A 20,069-nucleotide genomic window follows, 5' to 3' on the forward strand; every position below is an offset into this window, starting at 1 on the left:
TTAATTCTCCCAGGAAACGGTATAAAGAGTTGAGCGATGCAGAGTTTTCGGAGTGAGCGCTGAATGTATTATGCTACGTATAAGCCTCCTTTTATTAGGAGCACCACCATGAGTTATGGTGTAAGAGAGGACATTAAGCACACTGTATCGGCACAAATTTAATGTAATTTACCTACCCAGTTTTTGAGGCTTTCCTCTACCAGGAATACAGCTGGGCATTTAGCGGTATCGGTATTAAATCCAAGTATTTTCTTACCGGTTTCCAGTTCGTTGCCATGGCATTTGTGAGGCATCCGGGGTTTCCTTGTCTCTTTTTTGTATATATTGTACACCATTTATATTTTGAGGATGAGCGAATCAGGTGAGTGGGTGTGTTCGTATGTTTTATAGCATTGTATTTATTCATGTTTTTGGGGAAATTTAACTTTCTGGTAGCAAGTCCCGTCACGGCCAGGCTGGGTAACTGGTAGGCAAATGCTCATATTAAATCTTTTTTTTTACTTCATACTGAAAAGGGACGGATAGCTTTTTGAAAGAGCTGATACTTGTTTACAATTTAAAATTGAACGATACGATAAAATAATCAGATCCAATGAGTTATGCAAATCCAGTCTTTTGCTAAACCAATAATAAAAGTTTAATTTGAACGTTTTCTTGTAATTTTGCAATATAAAATAAGCATCACAAAATCTTTCACGATCCTTTTCGCGATCATCAACAAGCGGTACCCAATCGTTCACGATCCGAATTATCAATTTCTTACAAATATTCCATTTTTTGAAAAATATCTGATTAGGCTACTACAAAATAACTTAAGAACCATTTGTATTAGTCATATGAAACGACATTTTTTCAGAATAAAAGGTTTGTTTAGTCATTCTTATTATCAAAAAATCATCAGGTTTGTTTACATTTTTATGCCATTGAAATGTCGAAGTAACTGATAAAAAGTTAAAGTATAAAGTCAAATTCATTTAGATTAGATATCAGTTATGCACATGCGTAGATAAAGATTCATTTAATATAAAATTTGTATTAAAAGTTATAGAACTGATATCAATCCATCAAGAACCCTTTAAAGAATTCATGGAAGCTTTACCATTTATTGTCATAAAAATGGACGAACTCTTCCTTAAGGGATACAAGAAAGTGTTGTGATAAAGAAAAAGAAGATGGGATTGGGACCATGACTAACTGAATCTATGAAATCGACATATCGTGATAATCGACCAAGTTTTGGTTGGGCATGTTAAACTATTCGACATCAAGTTTACGATTAGGAACCATTGAAACAGCAGCGGCGAAACTTCTATTTAATAAGGCAACTTCATTGTCAATTTTTTGTAACATGTATTCCATAATATAGAGTATAGAAAATGGTTCAAAACATTTGACTTCAACACCCTTAACACACGCATTCCGCATTATTAACTTGTTTTCATAAAAAAATAACAAGACAGTTGTTTTTTTGAGAATGGACAAATTATACTTTGTACCACCAATGTACCTCCGATGGAACCAACTGCATGTGCTCTTCATATTAGAATGAATTTCATAACAGCGTGGACATGGACACATGATATTTAAATGTTATCGTGTGTATCACTGGTTGTCGACAACAAAGACCTCACGCAATTACAGTATGTCAGGGGCCTCTCAATGGGGATATACATAATTACTATTTTACACATGTCCTTTCATAAAATAAAAGATTTTGCATGAAAGTTTATAGGAATTTGTTTTGAATATATATTTATATACTCACAACAAGAAGTTTCTTATGACAGAATGAGTATATTCAGAGGTGATATCACCAAGTAATCGAGAGAAAAAAACGTACTGTTTTTTCTTGCACAAACGTTCTGTGGCTCCTTAAAATCAAAGTACTGAAGTACTGTACATCGAATGACCGCAAGTTCTGGTGGATGGTCTCAGGCACTTGTTTCAGAAAAAAATCGTATCTCTATACCTGAAAGTTAGGTTAAGGTACATAGATCTAAATTTTTTTTTCTGAGACAAGTTCCTGTGTGGATGATGAATAAATGACTGGGAATTCAACCTCACCGTAATAAATATTATATTATAGTGATATAATCATTTGTTATCAATATACATGTAATAAAGCTTGTTTGTTGTTATAAATTATATTAATATTTGTATAACAGTTATATATATAGCAGATCATCTTAATAACTCTACAGGCAAATTTTCATCCTTGTCAGTGCAAAACGTCCTCGAGATAGTCTTCCGCATGCGTTAACACACATTTTCGGTATTCATGATTTGATACTGATATAATATGTTTCTCTCGACAAAACATTTTCACATCTTTTAAAATATTTTCATGGGTATTCATTGAAGAAATGAATTTATAACAAGCGATAAGGAATGTTTATTTTGCACTCGATAATATCCGCGTATTTATACGAAATACGTTCGGTTATCAGTCAAAAGCGCAACAGAAATTTCTGCTGCAACATAACACCGGTTTAACCTCTCAAGGTTACATCCGATGTAAAGAATAAGAAAACATGTATTCATACGAGTTGATTTAGAGTAACCTACGATCACCTTCAATACTAATATTATTTTTGTTGGTAATAAGAACCCCGGACCTTCATAAAAAATCATTTTAGTCCTCTGAGCTGCATAGTTTTTAGCACGGAAAAAATTTGAATTCCCATCGAAGACTCCAACGATCAGATTTTCGTGAACATTTAATATCATTCTAACAATAATAATAACTCGTGAAAATATCAAGAAGCATGCTTTATTCATGCTGATTTCAAAAGCCTCTTGCATAGCCAGCCCCTCCCATATTTTAACTGAATCAGGAATGATCGCCTCCTTACAATGTGAAATTGTACTCACTACTTTTTCGGTTTCTGTGTTTCAATATCCATGAATATAATGATATGTTCACAATACATCTGTTTTGGAAAAATAAATCATGTGCACTAAACTGGTCAACTGTAACACGACATAATGTACAGGTTATTATGTCAACATAACCCGTAACAGTGTAATAATAACCTTCAAACTGGGTGCACTCGTTTAACGCTTCTAGTATAAAAGGTATTATGACCATATTTAATTCATGGATAGATACTGAAACACAAATTAAAAAAAATAAGTACAATTCTAAATTAAATTGCTGTGATCCGTCCATTCGTTTTTCAAATCAACATAACAGCTGCATTTAACAGGTCAGACACGAACATGTATTATTTAGCATACTTATGCCCCGTCAATGCCTGTATTAGTGTTTGTTTACAAATAAAGCATTATTATTTTTATTTTGGCGATTGACCAATCCACTGAGTGATTTGCAAAGCATGATGGACTACTTGTCTATAACTGACACACTACTCAAGTTAATTTTTCACTTATTGACAGAAATGGATTTTTCTTACTTTTTTCTCTCTCGATTACTTGGTGATATCACCACTGAATATACTAATTCTTTCAAAAGAAACTTTTTACTGTGAGTATATACACTTAACTTTTTCATCGCGGTTACAAAGCTCGTTGTCGAAATCAACATTAATTTGAATCAGTAGTCCAAAACTCCGACAATAAAGTACATTATTCTCTGATGTTGATACAGATACATATACAGATAACAACAGTGTCCTAAAACTATGACAATGTCATTTCATAAATTACATTGTTTCAAGCATCACCGTACGTCAATCTATATGCGAGTCCATTACTAGGACTTTTGATACTAGTGACAGTTTGACATGCCTTCATAAAATGATGAATTATCATGCAGCGGCATGTCGACGTACTCTAAATATGCTTATTGTAATATACTGTTATATAGGTCTTTCTTCGAAAAACAAAATTTGAAATGATTTCGTAAATATATAATAAAGAATCAGTGCACTGTGTGTGTAAATAAAGCCGTGAGATATTGGACAACGTATTTTCACGTCAGACAAACTTTTTCGTGCATGTTTTTCATTTTCGATTTAGTATTCTCAAAAGGGAGTGGAATACCCTCGATAAAAAATGGGTCACAGTAAAAAGTTATTAGATTAGTCCATTACATAATGCGAACTCGGATGCAATTATCTTTCTCTGTATATGATCAAGATATGTACATGTAGGACATATGTAAAGGAGGCAGTAGACCATCAATACAAAGTAAAAAAAAAAAAAAACATTTAACGAATTGCACTATTCTAATTTAAGATATCGATAATCAAAGTTTCCTTAAAAATCATGATAAATGAAAAAATACGAAAGTTTCAATCTTAAATTCTCTATTGTTGAAAATAAAACAACTAGAAAAATGACGGAAAGTGCAAAATGACTTACGCTGAAAAAAAACCCACAGTCAAAGTGGTTTTTTTTTCAATTTCTTGGAAATCTTCATTTTTATTTTCTTTCGACTTGAAAGTTAAAAAATTATGTTATGCTCGGAGTTATGAAATTGTTCAAATCTTGAAATTTTATTAATTTTAAAAATTTTGTTCTATGGACGACAGAAAGAAGTTCGAGCAATTGAAACCTTAGTTTTTCTTTCTGAAGTCGGTGTGTCATAAAATAATGTATTAGAAGTAATTCGGTATGAGAAATGTCTAAATTTATAAGTTTTACATTGCATTTAAAAAATCCATAGCAAGAATATTATATAATTAAAAATCATCGCTCGCTATTGGAAGTTCAGTTTCGCCACTTATCGTTCTTGTCATGAGAAAATAGTTAAGGGGTTTCTATTGTTTACCTCAGAAAATCAAATAACAGAAATATTCCATCTCAACCAGAGAACGAGTGGCTCATTTGCTTCTAGCAATATTTATCTTTTGTTAGATGTTGTACTTTCAATTGTATTTATAAACGCAGAGTAAAATTTAAATGTTTGGTATAAATTTGTTAAATCATTCATCTTCAAAACAAAATTTCAGAAGATAATGGGAAATATCAGTTAATAATGATATAAATTTAAAAAAAAGAAAACTCAACACACCTTTGATTAAAATTGGAAATCCAACAGATAAAAAGTCAAATTGACCTCAAAATTTTTTTACACAATAAACAAGTACATTACTGAAACATCTCAACCCCGTTTTTAAACGCGTGCTGGAAATAATTTTTATATTTCTATTTAGAATTTCTTCATTTTATCAACCGTTAGTGAACCAGTTTTAAGGTTATGAATCCGTGGTTTCATTGTATGTTCAATGCAAAATAAATTGAATTAATATTTTTGTTTTGTCTAAAACATACAGTTGCTTGTGTTTGAAATATCGGTAATTTTAATGAAACTTAAGCTTTTTAAAGGTCGTTGATAGGACACCAATTCATGAGGGCGTGACAAATTGTCACTAATGTCCAATCAGCTTTTCTGTTGTACAATGTTTGACGTGCGGTGATGTTTGAACAGTGTAAATTACATTGTCATAGTTTTATGACATTGTCTTAAAGCATCAAAAGACTATTTAATATACTATTGTGACTGTGTCATCCTGATTCAAACCTTAATTTATTTAAAAAAAGTGCTTTGCAACCGCTGAGAAAAAGACCGGACTGAAGTACGTTCACTAATGAATGGACATGTGAAAAATAGTAATTATGTATATCCCCATTGAGAGGCCCCTGACATACTGTAGTTGCGTGAAGTCTTAATTTGTTGTCGACAATGACCGACACAATATCATTTAAATATCAGGTGTCCATGTCCACACTGTTATGAAATTCATTCTATATCTCTCTGTCATTCTTCTCTGTTAACTTTTTCCCATTATCTTCTGAAATCTTGTTTTGAAGATGCATGATTTAACATATTTATATCAAACATTTCAAATTTTACTCTGCGTTTATAAATACCATTGAAATTATAGCATCTAACAAAAGATAAACATTGCTAGAAGAAAATGAGACACTCGTTCTGAGGTTGCGATTCAAAATGCTTTTATTGTCCGTTATTTGATTTTCTGAGGTAGGCAATAGAAACCTTTAAATATCTACTCATGTCGAGAACGAAAAGTGGCGAAAACTTCCAGTTATGAACGAGGATTTTTTAAATGCAATGTAAAATTTATCAATTTAGGCATTACTATCCCGAATTACTTCTTTGTTAAACTAAAATACATTATTCTATGGTATACCGAACCGAGATTTAAAATGAAATATGTTCATTGTTTCATGATATATTTTGGCCATCATTTGTGACTTTCAACAAGTGGCAATCCCTGTAGATCCCTTAAAACACTGCACATATACATTTTTACATGAGCTTTATATGATCGAAAAACGGAAGAAAATAAGAACAACAAAAATGAATTGCAAAGTTTTAACATTTATTTTTTTATGAGGCTTAATCTTATCTAATTTCTGATTCATATCTAATAGTGGTTTACTTAAGACTAAGAATAATGTTATACAGCGTATAATTTAGTGAATACTTGTAATTTCAAAAGCAAAGTGAAATTTGTATTTCAGTATGTCGAGGAATCAAAACTTCAATTATAATTTTAGCTATTGAATTTAAAAGGGTCATCATTTTGCGAATAAATTGTAAAAAGTTGGAAATACAAAGGAGTAGGCCCCTTTTTGGCCCCAAAATATAGCAGTTTTACAAAATTGTTAAAATGTAAATTTTTAGCTATTTATTGGAAAGTAGAATACTTCTGTTACATAAATATAGGCTGTTTTTTGACAATACAATGCATATGTATCGGGTACTAGCATCATTAAGTCATGCTTAATTACTGAAATCTTCGAAATTTTAGCATTTTGGTTAATTTTTAGACGGTTTCCGTCTGAAATGGAGGTGGCCGCATTTGTGTTCATTCTTAATATTTAAATGTAAGTTGTATTTGATGATAATACATAACATATATAAAGGTTGAGAATGAACACGGATGCGGCCACTTTCATTTTTGACAAAAAACATCTGAAAAGTGACATATTATGGCATATTTGATAGATTTTTCATATTTAAGCTTAAATTTGAGCGTCTTTAATGACTAATTCAGTTCAAATCTTTCACACAAACTAATTGAATCGACTGAAGTAGACACTTAAGTGTTTAAAAAGTGTCCAAAATCTTTCATCAGATGAACCTGAATTTTGAGGACAAAATCGGCCCTTACCGTACCTACTCCTTTAGCAGGCCTTAAAGTGTCTTTCGGATGAATAACAGCAATAAAAGCACTGTTCCTTTGCTTTTGTAATTGTCAAATTGCTTGTAGGGATTTTGTGTCGTGGATCAATACACCATGTTCTTTCTTTTCCAGTCTATATTTATTCGGATTTAAGGAATAAGAAACATTATTATACCTCATGCCAAAATGCCAGATTTTGATAAGTTAATACGAGGGAGACAATTTACTCTATCCCAGGGCAAATACTCTATTACCCTTCACGGAGACGCTTGCTCAAATGTGCGCTTTAAATAATACGGATGATTGTTAACCGATTGTTATGTACAAGACGACAGAGTTTATTACTTTGAATTTGAAATTTAATAGACAGTAATAACAGAACATTCAGTATAATAAATTAAATAACACAGTTATAAACGCCTCAGTTGACAATGTTTTCTAGGGGTAACAATCTGCTCTATTACCCTCTCAGCTATGTGTTATTTATATAGTGTGTTCGCTTTGTTTTATATCGAATAATTCATGTGCTTTGGGAGCAGTTTGGCCCATATATTGTTGAATAATTTAGCCAGTTAAACATACATATTGACTGTGTTTACTCGATTCCATGGAGAATGAACACGGGGTTTGTATTTTGAGCAGGTTGTTTTCGTTTCAATCAATTGTCTTTGAAAAATCATAAATTTAAGATTGAAACATTCAATTTTTTTTTCATTTATCATGTTTTTTAATGAATTTTTTTATTACATTTAAAATGAAAATTGTGTAATTCATGAACTAGTCTTTTATTATTATTTATATTGCTGGTCTTCTGCCTCATATACATATAACTTAAATATCTTGATCGTATATAGAGAAAACGAATTGCATTCGAGAACGCGGACTACTTTTTTCAATTCTTACTGCCATCCCTAATTTATCGGTGGGCATTTCGCGCCCTTTTGAAAATGCTAAACCGAATACGAAGTACATGCACGAAAAAGTTTTTATCACGATAAAATACGTTACCCAATATCTCACGGCTTCATTTACACACACAGAACACTGACTCTTTATAATATGTATACGAAATCATTTGAAATTTTGTTTTTCGAAGAAAGACCAATATTACAATATATTACACTAAGCATAATTAGTGAGGCTTGTAGTACGTCGACATGCCGCTGCATGATAATTCATTTTATGAAGGCGTGTCTATCTGTCACTAGTACTAGTATCCAAATAACTGTTCTATCGGACAAAGATTGAGATACGGTGATGCTTGAAACTTGAAACCATGTATTTTATAAAATGACACTGTTATATCAACATCAAAGAGTAATGTACTTTATGGTCGAAGTTATAGACCACTGAATCAAAATAATGTTAATTTTGTTAACGAGCTTTATAATCGCGGAGATTAAGTTGAGTATACATATATTATCGGAACTGTATCTACTATAGTATTTAAGAGGTGGTTATGATTTTTGTTTTCATAAGGACCTTACTTAATAAGAACACCGAGAATTTTAATCAGCAGTTTCACTCAATTGTAGTTAATACTCGTAAGCCCGTATGAAAAAAATAGTATTCAATCATGATAAAAAGTCCACAAATCTGGACTTTTTATCATGATTGATTACTATTTTTTTCATACGGGCTTACGAGTATTAAACGTCCACAAATCTGGATTTTTTATCATGATTGAATACTATTTTGTTCATACGGGCTTCCGAGTATTAAAAGTCCACAAATCTGGATTTTTATAGGCAACAATTTTGTGCCAGTGTGTTCGCAATCAAGTCCTTACTAAAAAAAAAGGGAGGGAGAGAGAGAGAAAGGGAAGAAAAACAGCAAACCACTTACAATTAAAAGATGGGAATCATGTTTCCATTTACAAAAACAACGCAGTTGAAATTTATGTAAAGGTATGAAAAATCCTTTTTGTCAAATAATAATTAATTGAGACCGCAAAAATGTACTTTTTAATGATCATGAATATAAAGTTAATTTATTTCTATCCCGCATACGAATAGAACTAGGATATCGATATATTGTCATCTTAACTTTTCTCTCATGGCCCATGCCAAAAAGTGTGGGTTGTGGTGTTTGTTTGGCGTTGCTGGGTGTACCGGTACGTACTCTATGCCAGACCATATCCAACAGTAAAACCCATGCTCAAAACAGCTCATGCATGAACAACTCTTATTTTTATATTTGAACCATGCTGAGGCTTCGACTCGAATGCCTGAAATCGTTTACCTCACTAGACGTGCTAGAAATAAGGGTCAAGCTATGCCATTGAACAGAAGGTTAAAACATTTTTGAAAACGTTTTTGAAAATTTACTTTAAAAATGTGAAACATTTATGGGCCACGACGACGACGGCAATAGATCGCATAGTTTAATTAATGCCTCCGCTCAGTGAGATGCGAAGTCTGCAAAATACATTAAAATGGAAAACAATAACTTTTAAACCAAGTTTCTATGGGAAGCAGGCATAATGTCTTATTTTATGATATGAATTCATTTCTATATAAAATATACGGAAATAGGTCGCCAAAAAGTACTTTTCTCCTCACAATTGCACTTGAAGTCTCAAAAGCAAAATCAAAATCTTGGGAGGGTGTTTGATAAAACAGAGTACTGGGGAAGTCTGCTTCTGCTTGCTGGACATAGATTATTGGTCAGTACCTTTTGTGCAATACATCATTTGGTGCTTACCAATCTAAGATAAAAGAAATGTTATATTTTTACTTACTTACGTTTTTTTCTTTGTTTCAAAGCATCACCAGCAACCCGAATTTAAGGTTCTACTAGAAAGTAACATTGATTTTGTTTGTTTTTAATAAACAAGTGTGGAAACCAATCGGTGTGGTTAGTATTAATTGATCACCGTACGGCCTTCAACAATGAGAAAAACAAAAAACTGTATAATCATCTATAAAAATCTCCGACATGAAAAATGTGAAACAATTCAAATGAGAAAACTCACGGCCCAACTTATTACAATACAGTTTAAGAAAAACAAATATTACAGACATGAATCAACCACAACCTCTGAATTACAGACTTCTGACGGGATAGGCACATAAAGTATGTGGCGGGGTTGAAATGTGTGTGAGCGCTCAGCCCTTCCCATAGCCTGCGACAGTGGTGCAATAGATCAACATAAAAACAGACTGTAAAAGTCAGTTGCAAATGGCTTGAATCAATTGATCGGTACGAAGCACGAACAATCAACTAACATAAAAACCAATAGGCACAAAGTATCGATATAAGAGTATTCCAAGTTACGGTAAGCTGTTTCAATGCCAATTACAACTATTAAATAAAATTAATGATGTTTTCCTAGTCTAAAGTATTAATCAGTACACCTCCAATTGATTTAGTGTAAAGGAGTCATAAGCAGTCTGTGAAACGCATGATTTTGTGCAATGCCAAACATAAGTAAACCGTATCGACAGGATGTATCATTATGAATACTCAGAACTATCCAGATATATATATAGCATTATATATTCAGTTACATTTTAAGATATCAAAAAAACAAAATCAATGATAGTACCGACAAAAACAAAATTTAAAGATTTTTACTACGGTGTTGAATTGATAACATTAAAGAATAAGAATCAAATGATCAATGAATCGTATCTAAATCTATATCATCAAAGTAACAGTAAATTTATGAATAAAATGTAGTTTAGACGGATCTTTAATGAGTTTGGCCATAAATTGTGATTCATAACAATACAGGACAGTGTCTGTCATTAAAGAGGTGTAATTAGTGCCCATAGGAATGCTTACAACCTGTCGATAAACTTTATTGCCAAAACGTACATAGATTTGCAGCTTTAAACATCTAGCATATTTCCCTTTTTCACAACAGAAGAAGGCTTTATATGAGTTGCAATAAATAAATCTGCAATCAGATTTTTCAAAGGATAAGAGACTTTCTGTTTGCTAAGACTATGTGGAAGTGTAGTGTATTTTTTTACAAAATATCCAAAAAGTTTTTAACAATTAAAAACAAATAAATTCTCTTATTTTCATTATGCTTTATTAAAAAAAAATAATAACAAGTTCTTTCACAGAAGTAAGGGGAACTATTTAACAGCATATATATATATATATATATATACCGTACAAACCGTAACGAACGAAAAGGTCGTTCAAACGCCTGACCAGAAACACCTTCACAACCCTCCTTACCATCAAAACGTACCACAGCCGAGCCTGCTTTGCGGTAGGTCAACTTTATATTTGTATTACAGTTCCATAATCAAAACATTACTAAATATTTATTGTCATGTAATGGTGAACGCTTTTGGCCATACATCCTGTCGATACTTACATGTTTTGCTGTTTAGTATGTCTTTACACTAAACCAATAGAATATGTGCTGATTGACATTATAGTCTGGAAAAAATGAAATAAATGTAGGACTCTGAACCGCTATGGTACTCTAAACCGCGATAGTCACGCTGAAATACGATGATTTGACGCTGAAGTTTGTTTTTGGTCATGTTGAAAAAGAAAGGCTGAAGGTCCAAAAGGGATAGTCAAACTTTTAAGTCGAAAACAAATTGCCAATGACATGGAAAAAAATAGAAAAACGACCATATAACAAACAACCGTCAACAAAACACAACATAGAAAAATAAAGACTGATCAACACGAACCTCCAAAAAAAAGGGTGATCTCTGATGCTCTGGAAGGTTTAGCAGATCCTTCTCCACGTGTGACACCCGTCGTGTTGCTAACGTAGGTACAAATCATGCAATAACTCAAATTCATCAGGTAATATTCCAGGAAAAGAGGAAGGGATTGTGGATACTACAATTGGAACATATCCGTTGTCATCTGTAAAACAGATAATCCATAATGGCCAACTAACTCGTGGTGGCGTCCGTAAAATTTTAAAAAGAAATGACTTCAACTTCACCACTTGGAACTCTATGTTTATAGAGATAGGACAGCTGCTTTGCAATATTTGGATCTTTAAAGATTGATGTAGCATGCGTATCCATAGACCCATGCAGTTTTTTTTAATGCTGATTTGTATCAACGATCTAACAGCTTAATCCATTCAGAAAGAGTGTCTACGTCGTCTTTCTCGCGTTTTACCCATTGCCTGGCATAATCATCGACTTAATTCATCAGTATTTTGAAGTTAATTTCCAATTGAATGATTTAGGCTCACGATATATCGGGCTTTTTGATAACACATTTCGCAGAGAAGTGTTATTGACAATGTTTATGTCACCAGTAATAACGTGGCCAGTCGAATTATATATGAATGGGGAACTAGCACAGGTGCAATCAGGAGGTTTAGACTTGAAGTCGTTAATACTGAGATCCTATAACACGTGTTTGTTATTGAAAATTTAAGTTGCAATTGGTTTGATATAGGTATAAGAAATGATAGGTACAGACTGATCTTTAAGACAGGGAGGTATTTTCGACTGAACTGATTTATGATGAAATATATTGCCCAAGTTGGTGGCAAGTTTTTTTAAAAACCTTTTCTACTTTTCATCTTTCCCAAAGCGAACAGGTTTGAAAAGTCTGTCACTGACAATATCCAAGATGATAGCTGTAAGTTTTAATGCTTTGAATAGAGGTTTGTAACTGTTTTTTTTTCAACATAAGTTGAACAGAAAATGTATTTTGAAAGGGGTAGTGAATAAAGCTTTGTGCGAATGTTATGAATACCAAACGGCTTTAGTATAAATGGCAGAAGGTAATTAATAGAGACATAATTGAGAGTAGGTGATGCATAATAACGATGACCATGAATGCGTCTGCGTTAAGGAATAGAGTTTAAAATGTTCATCACATTCAAAGGCCTACAGGAAGGACTAGATACATTGTAAAATACCTATAGCATCAATTTTGTCATTGCAACCATATGATGTCGCAGTTCCCAACTCGCGAATCAAGTAGGCTTCCATTTATGTACGGAAGGTGTTCCAAGATGAGGATTGTTATTCCTGTGGTATATTTTTTTCGATGATGAGAACTTGAATAGAAAGCATTTAATGATCAGGTTGGTTAAAATGCTGGTAAACAATGTCGCTTGCATTGTTGTCGATGTCTGATCTATGGCCGCACAAACGTTTATTTAGCCTTCCTTTCGTTTCACCGACGTATACCAATCCGCAAAGGTTACAAGTAATAATCCGTAGACAAGATTTGTTGATTAGTAAAGGATGATAATACAGAAAAAACAAGAGTAACGTATATATTATATATTCTATCAAGTGACCAAATTAGAATGTACGATTTGTATTTATAATCTTTTATAACAAAATATATATTTACTCGATCATCGCGGGCGAAAGTGTTTTATTTGGAAACTCAATTTGTTATGGGGGTTGACACAAAACACTATAGGGAAAGCGGTAGTATTTATTCATCCATCGGCGACAATACTAACATTTTCTAAATTTACCACTTTTTATAATCAAATCCTGCACAAAACAGTTATATGTGCTATTAGTACTTTATTATTCAGTTTTAGAAATTGAATTCAAACGGTATCATTGCCATCTTCGAACGGAGCTTGTTTATGGTATCCCTGCCCTTCGTCATTTTACATCAAATTTATGAAAATTTGGAAGCCTTTTCGAATAATTCTCAAGAAAATATTTCATGTGTTTCAAAATTTATATTGTAAATATGTTCCGGACCATATGAGTGTTTGGACCATACGCGTATGGTCATTATGAAGGGCCGTTCGGGTCATAATTCATTTTATTATACTTCACGTAAAAATGCAATATTTTGATTGGCTTATACGAGGGTGTTAATTTACTCTATTCTATGGTAAATACTCTATTACCCTTCACGGAGACGCTTGATCAAGTGTGCGCTTTATTAAATACGGATGGTTGTTATGTACAAGATGTCATAGTTTATTACTTTGAATTTGAAATTTAATCGACAGTAATAACAGAACATTCAGTATAATTAATTAAATAACACATATCTGAGAGGGTGATAGAGCAGATTGTTACCCCTCGAAAAGACATTGTCAGCCTTGGCTTCACCTCAGTTGACAATTTTTTCTCGGGGTAACAATCTGCTCTATCACCCTCTCAGCTATGTGTTATTTATATATTGTTACACGTACGCTAGAGGTACGCTTAACAGGTCGTTCACGTTTAATAATTTTATGCGTCCGAATCGCTTTTCTGGATTTACCTTCATCAGGAACACTCAAAGCCAAACATTTGATATCCGAAGGATGTATAAGTACCGAAACAGTTGAAGAGCTATATGACAAAAATACCTAAAACAAATAACCAAATTCATCTAAGGTCAACTTTGCCTGAGGGAGATGAAACCTTAGTTTCTTTATAATTTCAAAATTTATAAACGAACAATTTTAGAAAGGTTTGTTATAAATCATGTCAGGACCGAAGTACTGACTACTGAGCTGATGTTACCCTCGGGGACTGATAGTCCACCAGCAGAGGTATCGACCCAGTGATGTAAAAAATTGAAAACAACACGTTTAATAATTTAATGCGTCCGAAGCGCTTTTATTGATTTACCTTCATCAGGAACGCTCAAAGCCAAACATTTGAAATCCGAGGGATGTATAAGTACCGAAACAGTTGAAGAGCTATATGACAAAAGGGTCGTACCTAATACAACATTCATCTTATTAGAAACCCGGACCATACTCGTATGGGCGGACCATGTGAGTATATACGCATATGGTCATGACATATGAAGGGCCGTTCGGGTCACAATTTATTTTGTTACACGTACGCTAGAAGTACGCGTAACAGGTCGTTCATGTACCCTAGAGGTACACGTAACACTTTGTTCACGTAACCTAGAGGTACACGTAACACTTTGTTCACTTAACCTAGAGTTACGCGTAACTATTTGTTCACGTACCCTAGAAGTACACGTAACTGTGTGTTCACGTATGCGGAATAACCTTTAGGGGACGACCATTTGATATTCTGGGGGGGGGGGGGGGGGCAGGAGGATTTGTTTTGGATCGGTTATTTATTTTTGTAAACTAAGAGGACAGATTATTTATTTTCTGCACTGTTGAAGCAAGATTTTTCATTTTCATTAAAACAAGGGACTGATTATTTATTTTCATAACTATATTAATAATATTTGAAAACATTCTATTTTTAAATTCATTTTTGTCGAGCCTTCGACTTTTGTCGAAAAAGCGAGACATAGCGATCCTACATTCCGTCGGCGTCGGCGTTCTTAAACTATCCTGGATTTCTACCAAACTTGGACAGAAGCATGTTTATGATCATAAGATAGTATCCAGAAGTAAATTTTGTAAAAAAAAAATTTCTGTTTTTCCGTATTTTACTTATAAATGGACTTAGTTTTTCTTTCAGTTAACATTAGATACAGTCTGCAGTTAAATTTTTTAAAACATTTATTAGATTCATAAACTATCCTGGATTTTTACCAAACTTGGACAGAAGCTTCTTACAATAAATAAAATTGTATCGTGAGGAATATTTTTATTAAATTTTTTCCTCATCTCATTTTTGTTGAGCCTGCGATTAACAGCAAAAGTAGGCGAGACACTGGGTTCCGCGGAACCCTTACGAATTTTTTATTATAAATAATACATGTACAGTCAAGTCATTAATGTACCATTTAATCAGAAGTAATCATCATCCTCTGCGGAAATGAATCTTCTGAATTCCAAACTGCATATACATGTATTGCATACATACACGGTATTAGAGTTGGGCTGTGACTAGCCTCTTTTAAAAGTATTGCCAAATATATTTACGCCGAGCGGAGCGAGGCAAACAAATTTTGAAGGGTTTTGAAGCCGCTGAAGGCCCAAAGAAACTATAGAACAAATGATGCAAAATCGTGCTTTCTGGGCGTTCCCAGACCCTTTCTTATTCTGAAAACGCAAGTTCTGTTTTAATAATTTTTTGACAATATTTTGGTCTCAAAGCAAAATGTATAGATTCAGCGTAAGACTTAAGTTTTTATGGACAACATCAAAAGACCAATATGAAGAATAAAGTAAAAATGTAATTCACATAGTTAAGTATGTGGCTGCTGTTTTTTTTTTTTTTTTTTTTTTTTTTTTTTGTTGTTTCGGCATGCAGAATTTAAATCTTTTATACCTGTAAATTATATGGTGTTTTATTCAAATTAAGTTAAGAGGGGGCTGATTATCAGTGATATAACTATGTCAAGTAATCTTTAATAACACATTTCAATTACAACTTGATGTAGCTCTTAACTGGGATACAATTTAAAGTAGTTAAGTTGTAAAATTAGCTAAAAAGTCTTAAATAAAATAAAACTCATGATCAAGTTGAAAACAAAATTACTAAATCACAAAAGGAATGCAACACTAAGAGAATACAGAAGGGCAATCAATGAACAAAAGACAAATTTAAAGAAACATTTATCCCGAAAAAACAGGTGCTACGTCCAAGGGAGAATAGAACTTGCTTCTTGCAAACACTTGCTGTGAAAACAATTTGATATGAAGACAAGCTTTTGGTTTTAAAATTTCCTACATAAAGGCATTTGCCTCAATGTAGTTACAGCCCTGTAATAAAAGGGAGGTAAGTGTTCCTGAGCCAATATACCTCAAGTTAAATGAAACCCATTTTCAGACATTTCAAGTATATTTAAATAATATTTATACCTTTTTTATTAAAAGATTTGGGAAGTGTTTCACGAATTTTTTTTTGAAAAAAGATTTTATGAAGAATCTGGTGCCACCTCATACTTTCGAATAGCATTTATAAAATGGCTTAAAGACCTGCCGAGTTATTCATTTTCAATACATTGTAAGTCAGGTTATTTATTTTCGAACTACCACAGAACAAACCATTTATTTTTGTGATTATCAAGGCTTAGTTATTTATTTTCAAATTCCTCCTGCCCCCCCCCCCCCCCCCCCCACCCACCCCCCCCCCCCCCCCCCCAGAATATCAAATGGTCGTCCCCTTATACCCTATGCACAATGAACTCGTCTGCTGGAGAATACTAATTGACCAATTAAATTAGGCCTTTTTTACTAAATTTTAAATACTTGATTTAAAGTTTTAAAACTCGATTAAAATAATTGACTTAAACCTATTTTTATATAAAACATTAATTTTGGCAACAGATTGTGTACATGGAAAACAGTGTTCTTCGTTTTGTTGACGGTTGTTGCCAACATTTCAAGAAGTTTTTACATAGTTATCTCCCTTATCCAATACACATCCTTAGAGGATATGATTAATTTCTTTCCGTTATAATTTTAGATATCTGCATGCACTTCATGGAAATTTTTCCCTGGTGAATACATTATAGTTTTCCTGACACAAAACATTTATTCTTCTGTTGCAAGTAGTTTGAGATTGGGGGATAATGAAAGGATGTTGACACAGATGATCCATTATTCAGGGAAAGGAATGATAGGTTTTCTGTAGCGGTTAGCTGCACGAACAAACAGTTACGCGTACCTCTAGGGTACGCGAACAAACTGTTAGTGCACCTCTAGGGTACGTGAACAAAGTGTTACGCGTACCTCTAGGGTACGTGAACAAAGTGTTACGTGTACCTCTAGAGTACGTGAACAAAGTGTTACGTGTACCTCTAGGGTACATGAACGACCTGTTACGCGTACCTCTAGCGTACGTGTAACAAAATAAATTGTGACCCGAACGGCCCTTCATATGTCATGACCATATGCGTATATACTCACATGGTCCGCCCATACGAGTATGGTCCGGGTTTCTAATAAGATGAATGTTGTATTAGGTACGACCCTTTTGTCATATAGCTCTTCAACTGTTTCGGTACTTATACATCCCTCGGATTTCAAATGTTTGGCTTTGAGTGTTCCTGATGAAGGTAAATCCAGAAAAGCGATTCGGACACATAAAATTATTAAATTGTTGTTTTCAATTTTTTTCAAGGTGTCATAAATTAACAGTTTCTTAAATGAAATTGCGACTTATTTAATCAAATTGTAATCTTTGTTTAATGACTAATGAAATAGAGTGAATTTTACTCAAAAAATAAAATTATAGTTATATATAGCATTTTACATGGTCATTAGCGATTTTTCGTTAAGAAATCTAAATGAACCGTTGAAAAGAAGTCAACTGTTCGGGCACTTGGGGCATTGCACCCTATTTTTTTGTTTAAACCTTATTTTATTGTTTTAATTTGTTTTTAATGAATAAATATTCTTAAATATTTCATTTGTTTCTGTTATTTAATGTGTTCATGCTCCTATTCATACGATTTTACAGTCACAGTTGTTTATAAGGGCTGTCCCTCTATTCTTATGAAGATAATAAGAAAAGAGGGGCAACTTGTATAAACTGTCGTTATTGTAAGATATAATGAATAGAAACAAGAACACATCAATTAAGTGAAAATAAATAAAAATTAGAAGAATTACAAAAATAAAATAATCTGAACACCATTCCCCAAACGCCGGTGGTTTCACGAAAAAGTCGACAGGATCAAAGCGCATTAAACTAATTCATGGGAAGGCAAGAAAACAGATTCACCAATATTCAGACAAGATATCAAATATAAAGGATTTCAGTAAGTAGCTTGTGCCAATTCTAGTTAAGAGAACCTGCGAAGGAAGTATGAATTTATTCGAAAACTACCTATATGGTCTAAATACTCATATAGTCCGGCCCGTTAATAACCAAACGAGTATATACTCATATGATCCGACCATTTATATGAGTATACGGATATGGTCATGACCATACGCGTATGGTCCAAATACTCATATGGTCCGGAACAAATATACACCCTGCAGTTATTCATAAATGAATGTGAAAAAATATATTATACCCTAACATCCAATCACAGCGCTCCTAAGTTGACTTCCTTCACTTGCCTTGGGTACACGAAAGGCCAACCAAATGCCGGAAAATGTAATACTACTTTTTCCCTATAATCTTACATATAAATTAGGCCTTTATTGCTGAACTTATTTTTTTGTATTTGCTATATGTTAGACACCTGAGAGACAAAAACGAGTTTGCTGTAGGTAGGACACCTGAGAAAAAAACTAGTTTGCTATGGGTGGGACACCTGAGAAAAAAAGAGTACATGTATAAAATAAATCTACAAACCAAAATCCACAAAATGTGACAAACTCGTATTTCCGGAACGTTCGATTTATCTTATTCGGAAATTCAGCCCCGTGAAATGATATGGAGTTCGGTTAGAAGATTTATTTTATAGTCTGATAACTTAAAATTGGGTCATCGGTTATCTCAGCTGGACATTTTATCGTTTCTTTTGGATATAAATTTTTTTGAAAAATTTTGCAAGAGAATTTTGAATATGAAAATCTAATCCGCGGGGGGGGGGGGGGGGGGGACATGCGTAGCAACAGATAAAACTGAATAGTCAATCCTCAAAATATCTCTGCCCCCTATCAAATGGTCATCCTCTAATTACTCTAATTAGTTGGACTAGTAGCCTTGAACACCCTGCTTTGGACGCCTTCATTTATCAAATATCCGTAGGGGTAAAGTAGAAATGATAAGAGGTGAGAGAATAACGAAATGTGTGTGCTGTTTTCGAGTAACATATCATATTTTTGATAAAGTACTACGAAACTCAAATACTTGATGCGGACTTCAACAAAATATAACATGCATGCTACTGTAAGGCTCTTGGACAGTACTATATCTTACTGTATTTCAGTGATCTGGAAAATATCCATCAGAAGCTCCCATGTCGACCTACGTCTCTGTTGCATCTTAGTGCGTAAATTAAAAAACAGGGAACAAACATATGTACATGTAGGTAGGCATAGATTTTTTTTTATTTTACTCAATTTGTTATATTTGCATAGACCTGCAATTTATTCATCAAATAAGTAACAAACCTTCACTAAAAGTTGAGGTATTCCAAATAGGATAGACAGGGAAACCCTTAACATGAGTATTGTGCATGTTGGCCTTATTTGTACCATTATCT

The sequence above is a fragment of the Mytilus californianus genome, unplaced genomic scaffold, assembly GCF_021869535.1.
Source record: "Mytilus californianus isolate M0D057914Y unplaced genomic scaffold, xbMytCali1.0.p SCAF_2, whole genome shotgun sequence".
In the NCBI taxonomy this organism is placed as follows: Eukaryota; Metazoa; Mollusca; class Bivalvia; order Mytilida; family Mytilidae; genus Mytilus; species Mytilus californianus.